Consider the following 21,124-nt stretch of genomic DNA (forward strand, 5'->3'; position numbering starts at 1 on the left):
TAAAAAATTAGCCAGGTATGGTGGCATGTCCCTGTAGTTCCAGCTACTTGGGAGGCTGTAGTGGGAGGATCGCTTGAGCCCAGGAGGAAGAGGCTGCAGCAAGCCAAGATTGAACAACTGCACTCCAGCATGGGTGACAGAGGGAAACCCTGTCTCAAAAAAAAAAAAAAAAAAAGTAAAAACCTAAAAGTTAATACAAAGGGTTTTGTTTTAATGCTATGTTTGATATACATGAAGTAATAGGTACTACATTTTTATTTGTACTTTTTGTGCTTAGATTCAATTTATGATTTTTATAATTTTAAATATTTACTATAGAAAACATAAGCTCAGGCCAGGCTCAGTGGCTCACACTGTAATCCCAACACTTTGGGAGGCTGAAGTAGGAGGAGGAATAAATAATATGAACAACCAATGGAGTAAGATTCCTGTGGATGAGGATGTAGAAGGGTGTAGGATAATAACCACAGGACCAGCTAAACTGATAACAAATGTCGAGTTGCCTTTTAGGTATAACAAAACCAAAAATTGCAAGTCGTGCAGCCTAGGCATATGTTGGGAGAAAAGCTGAGTGTTGGCAGAAGCTGAGGCAGGGCTTGCATGTCTGACATAATGTAAAAGAGTCTTGGAACATGTCCAGGGTCCAGGATCTAAAACCCCTTGTGGCCTTTGCAACAACAAGCTCTGTGCTAAAGGGTGGAAGGCTACCGTGATGCACCATAATCTAAGCCCAGGGCATAAAACCCCTTGTGGCTTGGATAGAACCCAGGGCTTGTGACTCTGGAATGTGCCTAGACTTGCTGGCTCCTTGCTCCTTGCTCTCCCGGGATCGATTGTAACTTGATTTAAAAGAACCTGCTCTCATTGTTCAATTCCCACCTATGAGTGAGAACATGCGGTGTTTGGTTTTTTGTCCTTGCGATAGTTTACTGAGAATGATGTTTTCCAGTTTCATCCATGTCCCTACAAAGGACATGAACTCATCATTTTTTATGGCTGCATAGTATTCCATGGTGTATATGTGCCACATTTTCTTAATCCAGTCTATCGTTGTTGGACATTTGGAACTCATGGACACAGGAAGGGGAACATCACATTCCGGGGACTGTTGTGGGGTGGGGGGAGGGGGGAGGGACAGCATTAGGAGATATACCTAATGCTAAATGACGAGTTAATGGGTGCAGCAAAACAACATGGCACATGGATACATACGTAACAAACCTGCACATTGTGCACATGTACCCTAAAACCTAAAGTATAATTAAACAAAAAAGAACCTGCTCTCCATTATCTCAAGTAGCGGAGCATATGCTAAACCGTCACAGCTATAAATCATGTGCTTTAATGCAACACTTCCTTTTGACACCCACATTCTCACCACCTGTTTCTTTGTTTGATCACCAATAAATAGTCTGGGCTTCCAGAGCTAAGGGCCCTCGCAGCCTCCACACTCGCGATGATCCCCTGGACCCACTTTCTCTCTCAAACTGTCTTTTTCTCATTCCTTTGACTCCGCCGGACTTCATCACCCCCACGACCCGGTGTTGGGTCTGATCACCCCAACAAGCATACACAACAGAAAAAGCTTTGACCTCTAACAACACCTGGAACCAACTATTCCTCCCCTCAAAACATGCCTGCAATCCGAAGGATTTTCAGAAGTGAGGGGTCTGCTGACCCGGAAGATCTGGGGCTAAAATCTGCCTCAACATGCTTTACTGTAAATGGTCAAATATGAAGCTCCCCAGTCGAATCCTGCTAAGCCAACATTCCCAAATCCTGTCTCTTGCCCTCTGATCTCGTAAAACTTGCCCCAGACTCCAAAGTGGGGGACAGATTTGAGCCTGTCTTTTTGCTGCCAGTTCTACAATAAAGCCTTTCTTTTCTCAAAAGCTGGTGCCATAGTTCTCAGCTTCTGTGAGCATCAAGCAGTGAGCCCATTTGCTCCATAACAGATCGTACCATATAAAGGTAATAACCACTGAGAAAAGAGATAAAGTACAGAGCAGTGAGGATGCACAATGCATGAGTTAATGAAGGGTGTCGTTTTAAGCCTCCGCATCCACAAATGCACTCATAGTCTCACAGGATGAAAGCAGGGTGTTGGTCAGGCTATAGTTCTCAAATAGGACTTGAGGAAATTTTCCAAACCCATTCAGGTTGTTAGCAAAATTCAGTTCCTAGCAGCTAAAGGGCTAAGGCCCCCAGTCCCTGGCTGGCAATCAAGCGAGGGCCACTCTCAGTGCCTAGGCCTTGTGCGGTTTCTTGCTATATGACCCCCATACACAATTTACAACATAGATGTTTGCTTTCTTTCAGGCCACCCAGAGCACGTCTCTCTTATCTCCTCTTTGACTAGCCAGGGAAAAGTCTCTGCTTTTAAAGGGCTCACCTGATTAGATTAGGCCCAGCAAGGACATTTTCCTATTATTTTGTTGGGTTTTTTGTTTGTTCATTGTTTTTTGAGACAAGGTAATGCTATATTGCCCAGGCTGTTTCACATTCCTGGGCTCAAGGGATCCTCCTGCCTCAGCCTCCCAAGTAGCTGGGATGACAGGTGTACACCACCATGCTGGCTATAAAAGATGGAATCTGTTACTGATTTCTCTTCACTATCTTATTAAAGTCAACCAAAAGGGACCTTAAACAGATCTGCAAAATCCCTTTTGCTATTGTGAAAAACAAAAATTGGACAAGTAAGGATATTAATTTTAATTTTACTCAGGCTATTGCAATGGTAGAGCATCCCCAATCCAAAGATCAGAGTATCTCAGCAGGTGATTTTGCCTTAGAGTTTCAGAGAGAATGGTAATCAAATTTCAGGTGAAGTGATTTACAGTAGAGTGTTTTTGCAAGCAGGGGTAGTATCGGTTGGTTGGCTGAACAGAAAGTGTTTTTCTCTGTATTAGCTAGTTTTTCCAGGGGACAAACGATTCTAATTTCAGTAATCATGAGCCAAGGAACAAGAAGTTGAGGATCTGTGTTTGGCCTTGTCAGCAAATTCATGCAAGAGGGGAAAGTTCTCTGTTTGTCCCTGACACAGGTAAATGGTGGAGTTATCCTCAACTGTTACGGGAGTCATGAGAAAGAGTGGAAAGTGAGTCCTATCTAAGTTATATGAAGAAAGGTGGTTATTTGCAGAAAGTCCTTTCCTGGAACGCAAAGGTTGGAGGGATTTCTTTTTTTTTTTTTTTGAGACGGAGTCTCGCTCTGTCGCCCAGGCTGGAGTGCAGTGGCGCAATCTGGGCTCACTGCAAGCTCCGCCTCCCGGGTTCACGCCATTCTCCTGCCTCAGCCTCTCCGAGTAGCTGGGACTACAGGCGCCCGCCACCACGCCCGGCTAATTTTTTGTATTTTTAGTAGAGTCGGGGTTTCACCGTGGTCTCGATCTCCTGACCTCGTGATCCGCCCACCTCGGCCTCCCAAAGTGCTGGGATTACAAGCGTGAGCCACCGCGCCCGGCCAAGTTGGAGGGATTTCTTAACTGTTGCTGTTCTCCAAGAGCACAGGACTCAGGTAAAGTTTAACATGGTCAGCCTTTTGTTCAATACTGGACAACTCAGGTGAGAATAAACCTGGGTGGGACCAAGTAAGGGCTAAGAAACAGTCTCTTGAGAACCCTCGCTGGTGCTGTCCCTGTAAAAATCAATTGAATTACCTATTGAGAGGTGGTTAAAAAGAAATTAGCTGTTTCAAAGTCCTGGACATCAAGCATCTTAAAAGGCATCTTAAAAAAGCATCTAAAATGAAAAAGAGAAATACTAATATGAAAAGCTGTATTAAAGTAATAGCTTCAGAAGTTAAATCTGAGGGTAACCAATCCAGTGGATTCCAAGAGGTTGGTAAAACTCATGGAGTTTCTTGAGGCTAAAATGTTGATGCTCTTGGTGATGTCCACAGTCTTAGCTACCTTTCATGTAAAGGCATGCATAACCAGTGTTTTGTCAAACTTCTTTACTGGCCCTGACAGTCACTTGTCCAGAAAGAAATTCATACTGGCCAGGTGCAGTGGCTCACACCTGTAATCCCAGCACTTTGGGAGGCAGAGGTGGGTGGATCACCTGAGGTCGGGAGTTCGAGACCAGCCCGACCAACATGACCAACTCCGTCTCTACTAAAAAATAAAAATTAGGCAAACGTAGTGGCGCATGCCTGTAATCCCAGCTACTCGGGAGGTTGAGGCAGGAGAATCACTTGAACCTGGGAGGCGGAGGTTGCAGTGAGCCGAGGTCGTGCCATTGCACTCCAGCCTAGACAACTAGAGAGAAACTCCTTCTCAAAAAAAAAAAAAGAAAGGAAAGAAAAGAAATCCATACATGGTCTGCTATGGTGATGAGTCCTGGAGTCCTTCAAGATTTATAGGAAGTCATTGGTCTTTAGCTCACAGAACTTCTTAAAATTCCAAAGAAAAAGACCCAGCGCAGCACCTGAAAAGGATTTAACTGGTCAAGTTTTAGTTCTTGGTGATGCTGAGTCACACAGAAGGGAGAAAATTTGGAAAACTTTATTTAGAGCATTGTAGCCAGATATTGAAGAACATTGGAAGAATTGAGCATTGGGTAATTGTTAATAATTTGTGCAAGGTAACGGGATCCAGTCCAAATTACAGGCATGTACCCAAACTGATTTTTTTCCACAAAAGGTATATAAAGTATGGGGGAAGAAAGTAACTTAAATCTCTACCAGAGAAAACAGAGTTTGCATATCCATCAATTACCTACAATTTACAAGGAGTGCAACTAACTCAAAGGCAATGAACAGGGCTAGAGTCTGGTAACACTGTTGCAACTCAGGACTAGTCAGAAAGACGGGGTATAGTGCTATAGTTTTCCATTGAAACAGAAAATACCTCTCCAGTCACTCCCCTTTTAATCAAAGATGATCTTGAAGATTATCCTTGAACACAAAACAAAGATGGTCTCACTAGATTTGAGCTGATTATTTACATAGGTGCTACAAAAATTGTTATGTACCACAGTCCTTCTTAAATGTGCTTTGCTGAAAGTTTAGTAAGAAATGTCACATTAAACTTTTAAAAACTTTTTGAGCTAGGAAGCCAAGCCAAGAACTCACCATCAAATTTCACCTATAATACCTAAAAATTTGGGTGAATTCCTCACTTCTCAAAGTCCATAACATATCCTAATGTTCACAGTCCTGCCAGGAAATGACAATCTTTACTCATTCTGTAAACCAGATAAGAGTCCAGTTTTCCTAGGTATGCTTTGTAAGCTTTACCTCCATAAAATTAACCATAGTTCCTTAAAAGTGTCAGATCATATCTGATTAAGTAATCATTCTCAAATATAACATTTCAAGGAAGACATTTGTTGTATAACCAATGTTTGCAATTAAATCCTGTTAACAAGGAAGACGGACTCATTGAAATTGTAAAAATAACTACATTGCAATGAAAATAAAAATACTCAGTAAGGCCAGATATGGTGGCTCACACCTGTAATCCCAGCACTTTGGGAGGCCGGGGTGGGCAGATCACTTGAGACCAGGAGTTCAAGACCAGCCTGGCCAACGTGGTGAAGCCCCATCCCTACTAAAAATAAAAAATTAGCCAGGCATGGTGGTGCATACCTGTAATCCCAGCTACTCAGGAGGTTGAGGCACGAGAATCACTTGAACCTGGGAGGTGAAGGTTGCAGTGAACTGAGATGGTGCCACCACACTCCAGCCTGGGTGAGAGAGTGAGACCCTGTCTCCAAAAGAGAAAATAATAATAATAATAATAATAATAATAATCAGTGACAGTTTCCAATTCTGGAGAAATCAGGCAAAGAGAAAAATATCAATATTTCATTTCCATTTACAAAAGCATAATTTAATCAATTATTATGAGTGACAGATAGCTTAAGAGGAGAGAGAAAGGCGTTCCTTATGTTCAGAAAATATAACATTAAACATCAACAATATTCCAAATGAAAGCCACAATTATCCATCAGCTTATCCAGTCCTATGTAAGTAATTATTGTTCCACTCAGTCTTGAGTTAGCAGTCTCAGAAATCTATCTGCTTCTCAACCGCAGTTCTGGAAATTCTGACTCAGTCCACTGGTATAAATTCAGAATGGTTTATGTAATGCCATCAGAAGAGCCTGTGCCCAGGAGTACCTGGACACAAGACTCCTTTTTCACAGGGCTCTGGAAGAGTCCATCTTTGTTGATTCACTCTGGCCACAGCTATTGCAAGTGCTTCACAGAAACATCAGAGTAAAACAAAAAACTGTCCATAGATGACAAAAGGCCTTTCCCCTCCCCTTCCCCTCCCCTTCCCTTCCCTTCCCTTCCCTTCCCTTCCCTTTCTTCGACAGGGTCTCATTCTGTCACCCAGGCTAGAGTGCAGTGGCACAATCTCAGCTCATTGCAACCTCCACCTCCTAGGCTCAAGTCATCCTCCTAACTCAACCTCCTGCGTAGCTGGGACTACTGGCGCACGCCACCAGGACCAGCTAATTTTTTTTTTTTTTTGAGACGGAGTCTCGCTCTGTCGCCCAGGCTGGAGTGCAGTGGCGCAATCTCGGCTCACTGCAAGCTCCGCCTCCCGAGTTCATGCCATTCTCCTGCCTCAGCCTCTCCGAGTAGCTGGGATTACAGGCGCCCGCCACCACACCCGGCTAATTTTTTGTATTTTTAGTAGAAACGGGGTTTCACTGTGGTCTCGATCTCCTGACCTCGTGATCCGCCCGCCCCGGCCTCCCAAAGTGCTGGGATTACAAGCGTGAGCCACCGCGCCCGGCCAGGACCAGCTAATTTTTTGTATTTTTTGTAGAGATGAGGTCTCACCATATTTCCCAGGCTGGTCTTGAACTCCTGGGCTCAAGCAATCCACCCACCTTGGCCTCCAAAAGTGCTGGGATTACATGGGTGAGCCATCGGGCCCGGCTGATGACAAAAGGCTTTCAATGGCTAGTAATAGTTATTACTAATAACTTTCCAAAGTAAAAGATCTGATGAGAGTTTATTACAAGAATAAGGCAACTGGCAAAAAATGTTTCCATGGCATGCAAAATGAAATGTCAACCCAAAAAAGTTTTAGATAAAATATCTATAAACATAATGATTAATCCTATTTTCAAAGAAGAGTAGATAATACATCTACATTTTGAAAATAAGAGAATGTAATCTTCACAGAGGAAAAAATATTCAAATATAACATATAATAATCCTGAGACACAATATACCATGGATATACTAAACATATAGTTAGACTACACTGAGAATATATCAAGTTTATCAAGGAAAGAGACTCAGAAAATCTCGAGTAGATCCTAAACATCTGAATTTGATAAATCTTTGTAGGTTAATGATATGAATCCCCAGTTGAAAACCTCTGGACAAGAGGATGCTAGATTCAAATTAAAGTTGCAACTGACTTAACATTTAAAAAAATAACTCAAAATGTGACCAGTGTTATTATACCTTTTTTTTTGTCTAATATTTTGGCAAAACAGCACCAAGACTCTGATAAATGGAAATATAATATGGATGGTAAGGACATTGACAAATCTCTATGAACTTCTTATATAGCACACAATTTCTGAAGTATTTATATTAATAGCATTTTACTCATACAAATTTATCACCTCTTCTGATTTGACAACTTTTCCCAAGGAACTCATCAATAGTAACAAATTAAATAAACCTAATTATTTCTAGCACCTCCCTTTTTATAAGATGAAAAACAAATTCCTTGTGATTTTTCAGAGGCTTTCTGGAAAATCGGTTTTAGGTGCAAAATATATCATTTAGGACTTTATATTGGGAAGGCAAAATATCAAAAGTTGTCAGGAGGTTTGAACAGTTGATTAAATAGGATCATGGGTTACTGGGAAACAACACTTGGCCACCTATTTAATCATGTGACAGTAAAATGACATTAAAGAACTTTAAAGGTGGGGCACAGTGGCTCACACCTGTAATCTCTACACTTTTGGAGGCCAAGGCAAAAGGATCACTTGAGGCCAGGAGTTTGAGACCAGCCTGGGCAATATGGCAAGACCCTGTCTCTACAATTTTTTTTAAAAGTTAGATGGGCATGGTTGTGCACACCTGTAGTCCCAGCTACTTGAGAGGCTGAGGCAGGAGGATGGTTTAAAGCCCAGGAATCTGAGATTGCAGTGAACTATGATTGCATCACTGCACTTCGGCCTGGGCATCAGAGAGAGCCTGTTTCTAAAAAAAATAAAATAAAATAGGCTGGGTGCAGTGGTTCATGCTTGTAATCCTAGCACTTTGGGAGTCCAAGGCGGGCGGATCACGAAGTCAGGAGATGGAGACCATCCTGGCCAACATGGTGAAACTCCATCTCTACTAAAAATTAAAAAAAATAAAAAAATTAGCTGGTTGTGGTGGCATGCGCCTGTAATCCCAGCTACTTGGGAGGCTAAGGCATGAGAATCGCTTGAACCCAGGAGGCAGAGGTTGCAGTGAGCTGAGGTCGCACCACTGCACTCCAGCCTGGCAACAGAGCAAGACTCAGTCTCAAAAATAAAATAAATAAAACAAAATAAAATAAAAATGTAAAGTATACATAGATGATAGCACAATTGAAAAGGACCTTGGTTCTTCTTTCAAAAGTGGGCAGACTTTTCTCTTAAATAAATAATTCTCTTAAATAATCAAGGACATGATAAACTCAACATAAAGCACAGGAGATCATTTTGAAAAAACACAGAATCTTTGTTCTATAGATAACTCAGAAGGTAAGAAAAATCTCTTACAACTGAGACAGAGCAGGGACCTCCTTTAGGGGCCGGCTGCCCACTGTCCCCTTTCCCCCAGCCATGGAAATATAAAAAAATCTTGAGTTACTTCAAGGGAAATTCTGGGCACCCTGCTAGCCTTGAAAAGTAAATGAGCAACCTGATAAGCCAGAAGATAATAGCTTTAAACAATAGCCAAGGAAGTTAAAGCCACAAGATGTTTGGTTCCCTATGGAAACTAAAGATAATATATTAACATATGTTCTTGAGTTGTTTTTCAGAAACCTAGAAACCAAATAGAAAGTCCATCCTGCTGACACGTAGAACTCAGATAAGAGGGAACTGAGGACTGAACTCTAACCACTGTTCTTTGCTCTAAATTTCTTCTTGAGGGGCCTGGAGAGTCACAACCACAGGCCAGATCTTAACATTCTTTTCTGCTGACCCTAAGTTTTTAGACAAAGCTTTCTTCCTTAACCAATTGCAAATCAAAGAATCTTGGAAGCCACCTGTATTAGTCCTTTCTCATGCTGCTATAAAGAATTGCCCGAGACTGGGTAATTTATAAAGGAAATAGGTTTAATTGATTCATAGTTCCTCAGGGCTGGGGAGGCCTCAGGAAACTTACAATTATGGTGGAAGGGGATGCAAATACATCCTTCTTTGCATGGTGGCAGGAAAAAGAAGTGCTGAGCAAAAGGGGAAGAGTTCGTTATAAAACCATCAGATCGGCCATGCGTGGTCGCTCATGCCTGTAATCCCAACACTTTGAGAGGCCGAGGTGGGCGGATCACCTGAGGTCAGCAGTTCAAGACCAGCCTGGCCAACATGGCAAAACCTCATCTCTACTAAAAATACAAAAATATTAGCTGGGCATGGTTTTGTGCACCTGTAATCCCAGCCACGAGGGAGGCTGAGGCAGGAGAATCACCTGAATCTGGGAGGCAGAGATTGCAGTGAGCCGAGATCACGTCATTGCACTCTAGCACCTGAGTGACAGGAGTGAAACTCCATCTCCAAAAAAAAAAATATCAGATCTCATGAAAACTCACTCACTATCATGAGAACAGCATGGGGGGACCACCTGCATGATCTAATCACCTTCCACAAGGTCCCTCCCCCAACACATAGGGATTACAATTCAAGATGAGACTTGGGTGGGGACACAGTGCCAGACCATATCACCGCCTATGACCTGTAAGGCCATGCTTCAATATATCTTACCTTTTAAGGCCAAACCAGTGTATAACCTCCACATATTGGTATACAATTTTGCCTGTAACTTCTGCTTTTCTGAAACTTACCCCTTCCTTTAAAAACCCTTGGGTTTAGGCTAGTAAAAGAAGTTGAGTCTTAAGTGTCAGCTGCCCAATTCTCCTTGCTTGGTGCCCTGCAAATAAACATCCTCCTTTTTCTCACTGCAAATCTTTGTGTAGACTGGCTTTCCTGTACCAGGTGAGTGGACCCAGGTTTGGTTTGGTTTTACAAACATTTTACTAACGCAGCCAAGTAATCCAAGAAGACTGTAAATTTTTTTTTTTTTTTTGGAGACGGAGTCTTGCTCTGTTGCCCAGGTGGGAGTGCAGTGGCGCGATCTTGGCTCACTGAAAACTCCGCCTCCTGGGTTCAAGCAATTCTCCTGCCTCAGCCTCCTGAGTAGCTGGGACTACAGGCGCATGCCACCACACCCAGCTAACTTTTTGTATTTTAGTAGAGACAGGGTTTCACTGTGTTGCCCAGGCTGATCTCAAGCTCCTGAGCTCAGGGAATTTGCCCACCTCAGCCTCCCAAAGAGCTAGGATTACAGGCGTGAGCCACCATGTCCAGCTGACTTTGTAATTTTAACAAAGAAAACCAAATTCAAGTTTTATGTATTATATTTTATACTAAGCCTTTTTCTAATAATCTTATAAATAAATTCATCAAATGTAGCCAGCTTTGACCACCACAAAATTTCCTTTCTGTGAATCTTCCATGACTTTCTGTATCCATTCAGATTTTTTCCTATACTTTATGCCTTCTCATTCTGAAACAAAGTCATTTTACTTCAGCACAAAACTACTTACAAAACTACTTTTTTTCCTTAACAAAAATCCATCCCCATATACTTTGCATAGAAAGTTGCTTTTCTCTGCCTCTATTTGCTCCTAGTAGAGTCTAATTCACATATATTGATTATAACTTGTAATCACAGGACTTATATTTTACACAGAAAACTAGGAGGTAAATAATTGCAGCTGTTTTTGTAACACATCAGCATTTTTAGCAGACCAGCAAAACTTATGATTATACATCTTATAACTTTATAGTGATACACATCCCTAACTCACAAAAATGAGTATATTTATTAACAGGTCCAAGTACGTAGCCTCTCAGTATTATATCAAAATAAGAGGCAAAAAATGTTAAAAATATATAAATACAGCCATAAAAAAAGAACGAAATCATGTACTTTGCAGGACCATGGATGCAGCTGGAGGCCATTATCCTAAGCAAATTTTGCAGGAATACGAAATCAAATACCACACGTTCTCATTTATAATTCAGAGCTAAGCATTGGGTAGCTGTGGACATAAAGATGGGAAAAGCCGGGTGCAGTGGCTCACGCCTGTAATCCCAGCACTTTGGGAGGCCGAGGCAGGTGGATCATGAGGTCAGGAGTTCAAGACCAGCCTGGCCAACATAGTGAAACCCAATCTCACTAAAAATACAAAAATTAGCTGGGCATGGTGGTGTGTGCCTCTAGTCCCAGCTACTTGGGAGGCTGAGGCAGGAGAATCGCTTGAAACCAGAAAGCAAAGGTTGTGGTGAGCCGAGATTGTGCCATTACACTCCAGCCTGGGCAACAAAGTGAGACTCTGTCTCAAAAAAAAAAAAAGGGAAAAATAGACACTGGGACTACTAGAAGGGAGAGAGAGGGAAGAGGGAAAAGGCTGAAAAACTACCTATGAGTTCCCACCTGGGTGATGGGATCATTCGTACCCCAAACTCAGTGTCCCACAATATACCCATTTAACAAACCTGCGCATGTACACCCTGAATCAAAAATAACAGTTGAAATTATATATATATATATAAACTTAAAGTTATACTTTGAAGTTAATGTTTCAGTAGCTTATCTTAGAAATGATCTTGGCCGGGCTCGGTGGCTCACACCTGTAATCCCAGCACTTTGGGAGGCCGAGGCAGGAGGATCACCTGAGGTCAAGAGTTCAAGACCATCCTGGCCAACATGGTGAAACTCTGTCTCTACTAAAAATACAAAAATTAGCCAGGTGTGGTGGCACGCACCTGTGGTCCCAGCTATTGGGAAGGCTGAGGCGGGAGAATCACTTGAACCCAGGAGACAGAGGTTGCAGTGAGCCGAGATTGTGCCACTGAGACTCCAGCCTGGGCTGCAAGTGTGAACTCTATCTCGAAAAAAAAGAAAGAAAAAGAAAGAAATGATCTTAATATTTTGTGAATACCCATTAACTAATTCAATTTAGCGTCAATTCAAGATTTTTAGTTACCAAAAGATCTTAGAAACTGTTTCCAAGCTGACATGCTACCAAATATAATTACTGCTGAAATAAGGTTTGCCAGAATAATTATTTAATTTGATTAAACACAAGTTTACAATTTTCATAATCTTAAACATCTAGTAGATTATAATGCTAGCTTATTTTTTTCTTTATTATCTTTTTAAAATCCAGATCCTGCACGATGTGCTAGCTTATTTGATCTGTAAACCTGTATAGGTTTGGGAAAAGCATACCCAATTAGAATAAAATTATGCCCTATTATACTTAATGTAAGTGTCAGAAGACACGCTGTTTTTATAAAACTCACAATATTAAAGTAGCCTCATTTGCCAAATATTCACATAAATAATATGAACTTAAATTCTTAAACCATTTAAATTAGTCTCTATAAAAGTACATTTTTACAGCACATTGAAATTATTGGAAGGTCAACATCCCCTAAATTTCTGGCTATTTCAAGAATTATATAAGCCTTATTTATCTCTAAAACAATCTGAATAGAACCCTTTTAAGATATTTTATAATCTAATTTGATCATACTGAGAGTCGCAGGACGCAGACAAATGCCTAGACAAATAGGGGTAGGTCCCCGGTGAAACCCCCCCTCCAAGCCAAGGACAGTTTAAAGCCTGAAAACCAAGCTACAAGTCAAATCTCTCAACTGAACTGAGAGCCTGTCTTCTTATTTGGTGCACTTTCCTCTGATTGATCCCCACCCTTTACCTATTTTACATTTATCTACCCTTTCCTAATTGGTTTTCTCCACTGTCATGCCCACCTTTGAGTGGAGTCTTCGTTTGAACCTTTTTTACATACTCACAAACCAATCAGCATGCACTCCCCATTCTGAGCCCATAAAAAGCCCAGGACCCAGCCACACTGAGAGAGAAAAACCACCTGACTGCGGGGGTGGGGGACCACCCCCCAGCCCCTGCGTCCCCTCTCTTCTGAGAGCTGTTCCATAGCTCTGTCGCCCAGGCCAAAGTGTAGTGGCTCAATCTTGGCTCACCGCAACCTCAGCCTCCCAGGTTCAAGTGATGCCTCAGCCACAAGAGTAGCTGGGATTCCAGATGCTTACCACCACGCCCGGGTAATTTTTGTATTTTTGGTAGGATGGGGTTTCACCATGTTGGCCGGGCTGGTCTCAAACTCCTGACCTCAAGTGATCCACCCACCTCAGCCTCCCAAAGTACTGGGATCACAGGCCTGAGCCACTGCGCACCGCCACTGATCTGCTCTTGGTCTCTAACAATTTTGCCTTTTCCTGGGTGTCATATGATAGAATCATACAGTATTCCATTGTACAGATGTATCACAGTTTGTTTATTCATTCACCCATTGAAAAACATTTCACTTGTTTCCAAGTATCAGCAGTTATGAATAATGTTGCTATAATCACTCATGCACAGGATTTGTGTGAACATAAGTTTTCAGTTCTCTTGAGTAAACACCTATAAGCCAAATTGCTGGGTCATTTAAGTGTATGTTTAACTTTATAAGAAACTGAAAAACGTCCAGAGTAGCCGTGTGATACTGTATAACAATGTATGATAACTTAAGTTACTTTGCATCCTTGTCAGCACTTGGTATCGTCAGTTTTTTTGTTTGGCCATTCTAATAGGTATGTAAGAGCATATTATTGTGATTTTTAATTTGCATTTGCCTAATGACTAATGATGTTGACCATCTTTTCCCATGTTTATTTGTCATCTGTATCTTCTTTGGGGAGGGATCTGTTCAAAACCTTTGCCTTTTATTTATTTATTTATTTGTTTATTTATTTATTTAGAGACAGAGACTCACTCTGTTGCCCAGGCTGGAGTGCAGTGACACAATCATGGCTCACTGCAGCCTCAACCTCCCGGGCTCAAGTGATCCTGCAACCTCAGTCTTCTAAGTAACTGAGGCCACAACGGCACACCACAATGTCCAGCAGATTTTTTTATTTTATGTAGAGCTACAGGCCTCGCTATGTGGCTGAGGCTGGCCTGGAACTCCTGGCCTCAAGTGATCCTCCTGCCTCAGTCTCCCAAAGTGCTGGTATTACAGGTGTAAATCACAGCCCTCAGCCTTAGTTTTTAAAACTGAGTTTTTTTCTCCTGGCCTCAGAAGATCCACCTGCCTCGGCCTCCCAAAGTGCTGGAATTACAGGCGTGAGTCACCTCAGCCAGCCTATGATGATTCTTAAAATTGAGTAGTGTGTGTCCCCAACCTTGTTCTTCTAATGTTTTTTGTTTTTGTTTTTGTTTTTTTTGAGACAGAGTCTCACTCTGTCGCCCAGGCTGGAGTGCTGTGGTGCAGTCTCGGCTCACTGCAAGGTCCGCCTCCTGGGCTCAAGGGATTCTTCTGCCTCAGCCTCCCCAGTAGCTGGGACTACAGGCGCCTGCCACTATACCCGACTAATTTTTGTATTTTTAGTAGAGACGGGATTTTACCATATTGGCCAGGCTGGTCTCAAACTCCTGACCTTGTGATCCGCCCCGCTTGGCCTCCCAAAGTGTTGGGATTACAGGCGTGAGCCACCGCACCCGGCCTACAATGATTCTTAAAATTGAGTAGTGTGCATCCTCCAACCTCGTTCTTCTAATTTTTTTTTTGCACTAATTTCATTCTCCTTTCCTTCTCCTGCCCCAATGAAATGAATGTTATACTATTTGATATCACCCCACAATTCCCTGAGGCGCTGTTCAATTTTTTTTTCAATATTTTTTGTGGTTCAGATTGGATAATTTCTATTGCTCTTCACATTTATAGATCCTTTCCTTTTTTCCACTCTGCTCTGAAGCTATTATTGAGTCTAGGTCTGATAATTCTGAGTCATCTTGGGCTGGGATTTGCTGTTTTTTCCACCATGAGTTGCTGCAATTTTCCTGTTTTTGTTTCTGTTGTTTTTTTCAATGTTGAGCAATTTTGTATTGTATCCAGGATGTTTTTATTATTGTTATGAGACTCTAAGTTCTGTTAAAATCCTCTGAGGAATGCTGGATTTTTTCTTTGTTTTGGTTTAGCAGATAGTTGTCTCAGTTACGTTCAGGCCAAAGTCTAGCCTGCCTTCTATGGACCATGGAATGTAATTTCAGTTTTCAAGCTTTTGCAGAATATTTCAGTCTGTTCTATGTATGTTTCCCCCAGGGGCTAAATGGGACCTGGGTGGGGGTCTACACCACACACCAGTGTTCAAAGCCCTTGGTCTTGAAGTAGTTTAGGATATGCCACCTCAAAATATGCCACTTTGGTATATTGATTATTTTGAGGCGAAGACGCTTAAAAAACAACAAATGCAGAGAGAAGCTTTCTCTGAACTCCTTGTATCTGCCTAAAGACAGATATTCCAAAAGGAATTTAATTGTCATCAATCCCCTTCCCAGGAGTTTCATCAACAGAAAAGATTAACTCATCATAGGAAAGCAGACTAGATACTCTCCCCAGACAAACTTTGTCAGAAACTATCATATCTCCCATCTATTCTTCCAAGCGACCCATCATTCATCTATTTTTTATTTTTATTTTTTGAGACAGGGTTTCACTCTCGTTGCTCAGACTGGAGTGCAATGACACAATCTCGGTTCACTGCAACTTCTGCCTCCTGGACTCAAGCCATCCTCCCACCTCAGCCTCCCAAGTATCTGGGACTACAGGTGCTCGCCACCACACCAGGCTAATTTTTAAATTTTTTGTAGAGGCAGGGTTTCGCCATGTTGCCCAAGGTGGTGTCAAACTCATGAGCTCCAGTGACCCTCCTGTCTCGGCCTCCCAAAGTGCTGGGATTATAGGCATGAGCCACACCCGGCCCATTCATCTTTACTAAAAATCATTTAATCTCCCCAAAATGCCCACATCTCTTCTGCCCTTTCCCTTGTAATGATGATATACAAGCTTTCAAATCTCACTGCTTTTTGGGTATTTGCCTTTTTTTTCCTGTGATGCTCCCATGCACATAATAAATTAGCATACCTTTTCTCCTGTTAGTCACCTGTTGTCAGTCTGTATCCTAGACCTAGCTGTTGATCCTAGGTGGGTAAAGGGAAAGTCTTTCCCTCCCTTACAGTCTTCTATTTCAGATAAGTTTTTCCCACAAACACCTTGTGAGTGATCCTAAGACTTCAACCCTCTTTGAAGTCCTCTTCTCCAAAATCTCCACAATATTCTCTGGCTCCCAGAGCTCCTTCTCCTGGTTCTCTGGCCCAAATGCCTGGTTTTCAGTCTTCCTGTGCTGTCAGACACCTCCCACAACTGGATCCATCTCTGCTATGATCTGAATGTTTGTGTCCCCTCAAAATTCTTAAGTTAGAACTTATTCCCCAATTACCATGAGGAGGTAGGGTCTTTAGGAAGTGATTAGAAGGTAGAGCCCTCATGAACGGGATTAATGCCCTTTAGAAGAGGCTTGAGGGAGTCCCATTGCCCCTTCCACCGTGTGAGGACATGGAAGATACCACCTATGAGGAACAGGCCCTCACCAGACACTGAATCAGCTGGTGCCTTGATCTTGTACTTCCTAGACTCCAGAGCTCTGAGCTATACATTTCTGTTGTTTATAAATTCCCCAGTCTGGCCTGGCGCAGTGGCTCACCTCTGTAATCCTAGCACTTTGGGAGGCTGAGGTGGGTGGATTACCTGAGGTCAGGAGTTCAAGACCAGCCTAGGCAGCATGGTGAAACCCCGTCTCTACTAAAAATACAAAAAATTAGCTGGGTGTGGTGACGTGCGCCTGTAATCCCAGCTACTGGGAAGGCTGAGGCAGGAGAATAGCTTGAACCTGGGAAGCAGACATTGCATTGAGCCGAGATTACGCCATTGCACTCCAGCCTAGGCAACAAGGGCAAAACTCTCTCTCAAAAAAATAAAATAAAAATAAATAAATTCCCCAGTCTAAGATAATTTGTTATAGCAGCCAAAGTGGACTAAGACAATCTCCAAGGCAAATCAGCAAGCTCAGCTGCTGATAGAGTCACCACTCATAGGGAGAATGCAGCTTTAGAACTGGAGCCCTACAGAGCCAATAAAAGAAAACAGAAACAGAATAGTTCCTTATTTGTCAGAGGGGCCTATTTCCAGTCTTCTTTTTAAAGATAGAGATACTCTCTTGGTGTTCCTTTGGCAACGTTCCAGAATTATTCTTGCTTTGAGATAGTAGAGGGAAAAATCTATGAAACTCACCATTTTGTTGGTTTTTCTCTGAGTTTTAATTTCTTACCCAATTTATCTTCTATTATTTTCTTTACTACCTTTATTATTTATCTTACTAATCTCAGTTATTTGTTTCATGTATTCTCTCCAGAATTTTTGTTGTATTCTTTGGGAGAAATAGCATGGAATATGTGTATGTTTATGCCATCTTTTTTTTTTTTTTTTTTGATACAGGGTCTCACTCTGTCACCCTGCTGGAGTGCAGTGGCATGATTTGGTTTACTGCAGCCTCTACACCCTGGGCTCAAGTGATCCTCCCACCTCAGCCTCCCAAATAACTGGGACTATAGCTGGGCACTACTATGCCTGGCTAATTTTTGTATTTTTTTATAGAGATGAGGGTTCACCATGTTATCCACTGGTCTTGACTCCTGTGTTCAAGTGATCTGCCCACTTTAGCCTCCCAAAGTTCTGGAATTATGGGCATGAGTCACCTCGCCTTGCCTGTTTTATATATTTTAGGGAAGTAGAAGTTACAGGCTAAGTCATAAATCAATATGTGGAGGTTATACATTGCTTTGGCCTAAAAAGGCAGAATATCTTGAAGTGGGGGCTTACAGGTCATAGGTGTCTTCAGAGATTCTTTAATTTGCAATTGATTAAAGGAGTAAAGCTTTGTCTAAAATTTGGGACCAGGTGCAGTGGCTCACACAAGTAATTCCAGTGCTGTGGGAGATTGAGGTGGGAGGATAACTTGAGCCCAAGAGTTTGAGACCAGCCTGGCCAACATTGCAAGATCCCATTTCTATTATAAAATAAATAAATAAAACAATGGTACAGCTGTTTTGAAAAACAGTTTGGCAGTTCCTCAAAGATTAAATGTACTGAATGGAAATAATTAAGAAGACAGCCCAGGTGGGGCAGCTCATGCCTGTAATCCCAGCACTTTGTTAGGCCAACGCTGGCAGATCATTTGAGGCCTGGAGTTCAAGACCAACCTGGGCAACACAGTGAAACCCTGTCTCTACAAAAAATTCAAAAATTAGCCAGGCATGCTGGTGAGTGCCTGTAATCCCAACTACTTTGAAGACTGCGGTGGGAAGATCAGTTAAGTCCAAGAGGTCAAGGCTGTAGTGAGCCATGATTCTGCCACTGTACTCCAGCCTGGGCAACAGCGCAAGACCCTGTCTCAAAAAACAAAAAAATTTAAGAAGAAGATAACAAGGAAAAAAAATCTTAAAAAAGAATTAGGCTGGGTGTGGTGACTCACATCTGTGATCCCAACACTTTGGGAGGCTGAGGTGGGAGGATCACTTGAGCCCAAAGGTTCAAGATCAACCTGGGCAACAAAGTGAGATCCCATCTCTCTATATTTTTTTAATTTAATTTTTTTTTTTTTTTTAAGGCAGAGTCTCTGTCACCTAGGCTGGAGTGCAGTGGCATGATCTTGGCTCACTGCAGCCTCCACCTCCTGGGCTCAAGTGATTCGCCCACCTCAGCCTCCCAAGTAGCTGGAACTACTGGCTACTTTTTTGGTATTTTTTTGTAGAGACAGGGTTTCACTATGTTGCCCAGGCTGGTCTTGAACTCCTGATCTGCCTGCCTTGGTCTCCCAAAGTGCTAGGATTACAGGTATGAGCCATGTTGCTTAGCCTCTATTTTTTAAATATTAAATTTTTTTTTAAAAAAAGGCTAGGAGTTTGAGACCAGCCTGGGCAATATTGGGAGACCTTATCACTACTAAAAATAAAAAAAATTAGCCCGGCGTGGTGGCGCATACCTGTAGGTCTAGCTACTTAAGAGGATGAAGCTGTAAGATCACTTGAGCCCAGGAGTTTGAAGTGGCAGTGAGCTATGAGATCATGCCACTGTACTCCAGCCTAGGCAACAAAGCCAGAACTTACCTCTAAAAAAATAAATTTAAACATAATATTACCATATAATTCAGCGTTCCCCTCCTACTTATATACGTGGAGGAATTGAAAACAAGGACTTGGCTGGGTACTGTGGCTCATTCCTGTAATTCCAGCACTTTGGGAGGCCAAGGTGGGAGTATCACTTGAGATCAGGAGTTCAAGACCAGCATGGCCAATATGGCGAAACCCAGTCTCTACTAAAAATACAAAAATTAGCCAGGTGTAGTGGCATGTGTCTGTAGTCCTGGCTACTCGGAAGGCTAGGCAGGAGAATCACTTGAACCCAGGAGGCAGAGGTTGCAGTGAGCCGAGATCACGCCACCACACTCCAGCCTGGGCAATAGAGCAAGACTCTGTCTCAAAAAAACAAAAAACAAAACAAAACAAAAAAACACAAGGACTTAAATGAATAAGATACTTGTACATAAATGTTCATAGCAGCATTATTCATAACACCCAAAATGTAGAAACAACTCAAATGTCTACTGATGGATGAAGGGATAAATAAAATGTGGTATATCCATAAAATGGGATATTGTTCAGCCAGAAGAAGGAATAAGTTCTGATACAGATTATAATATGGATGAACCTTGAAAACATGGTGCTAAATGAAAGAAGCTAAATAAAAAAGGACAAATATTGTATGATAACACATATAAAATATCTAGAACAGGCAAATTCTTAGATCACAGAAAGTATATTAGAGGGAAGAGACATGGCGAGTCATTGGGAAAAAATGAGAGTAAAGTAAATGAACAGAGCTGACACTGCTCAGTGGCAACACATTGTGAAGTCCTACTATCCTGGGTGTAGGTGATATTAAATAGTTCTTGAATTAGATGCTAATTCTGCCCTCTAGAAGGGGGTTCCCAATTCATTGTTCTTTATGTTCCTTGATTTGACCTTCTGGGAGACAGTTCTTCCTTTATTATATTTTTTAGTTATATGTGAAGAGGGTATTGGAGAATGTGCCCTCTTTGGAGGCTAACCAGTATCCTGAGCTCATTTCCTGTGTATAGAGGGCTGTAGGCCAAAGAGACATGTTAAGCTTTGTCTAGGCTCTTGGCTCCTTTGGCAATACAATTATCTTATAAACATTACTGATTTCTTATCTCTTAGATTCCAATCAGCTTCATTTGCCAATGGCCATAACACAGTTCTTCCTTGACATATCTCCATTTATCTGTCTACTTAATTCTAGGTACCTTGAGCCTATCAAGCTTGGTGGGAGACCAACACCTTTATTCATTAAGCCATTTCATCCAATTGAAAGGACTTACTGGGTGATATCTCAATCCATTTAGAGATTTTAAAGATAGATATGACAGGGATAGGCTTGGTTTGATTTTTTTTAATTATTATTAAAGGCTTCCATTAGAAAAGTATTTGCCATTGTCAACTGTGCCAGTTCCTGAATTTCTATGTTGTCTTTATTCCTTTCCATTCCTGCTTACAAATTAGTAAATTATTTTTTGGGTATTTGTCTTTCATGAGGTGTCTTTCAAATACATCCAACATTAACCTACACATGCTATTAACATTTTGTTTTCTAGTCTCTTGCACTGGAGCTGTAAACTTACTATGTTCATTATTTAACTTTTAAGTAATTGCAGGTCACAGTTTTATCAAATATTCCATAGCACACCATGGGTTATCGTTCTTCCAGCTGCTAAAATCAGTTTGCTTGCCCCCATCACTTGGCCCCTAAGTCAAAGTCACAAAAGTCATGCTTTTGTTAAAGTACACCCATCTCTGGCCATAAGTTTTTGTATTAATCACTATATGCTAGATTTTGTCAAAAATTTTTTTTCAACTCCCAAGTGCTTGGAAATTGGCAAAAT

This window comes from Symphalangus syndactylus, chromosome 12 (genome assembly GCF_028878055.3).
Source record: "Symphalangus syndactylus isolate Jambi chromosome 12, NHGRI_mSymSyn1-v2.1_pri, whole genome shotgun sequence".
NCBI lineage: Eukaryota > Metazoa > Chordata > Mammalia > Primates > Hylobatidae > Symphalangus > Symphalangus syndactylus.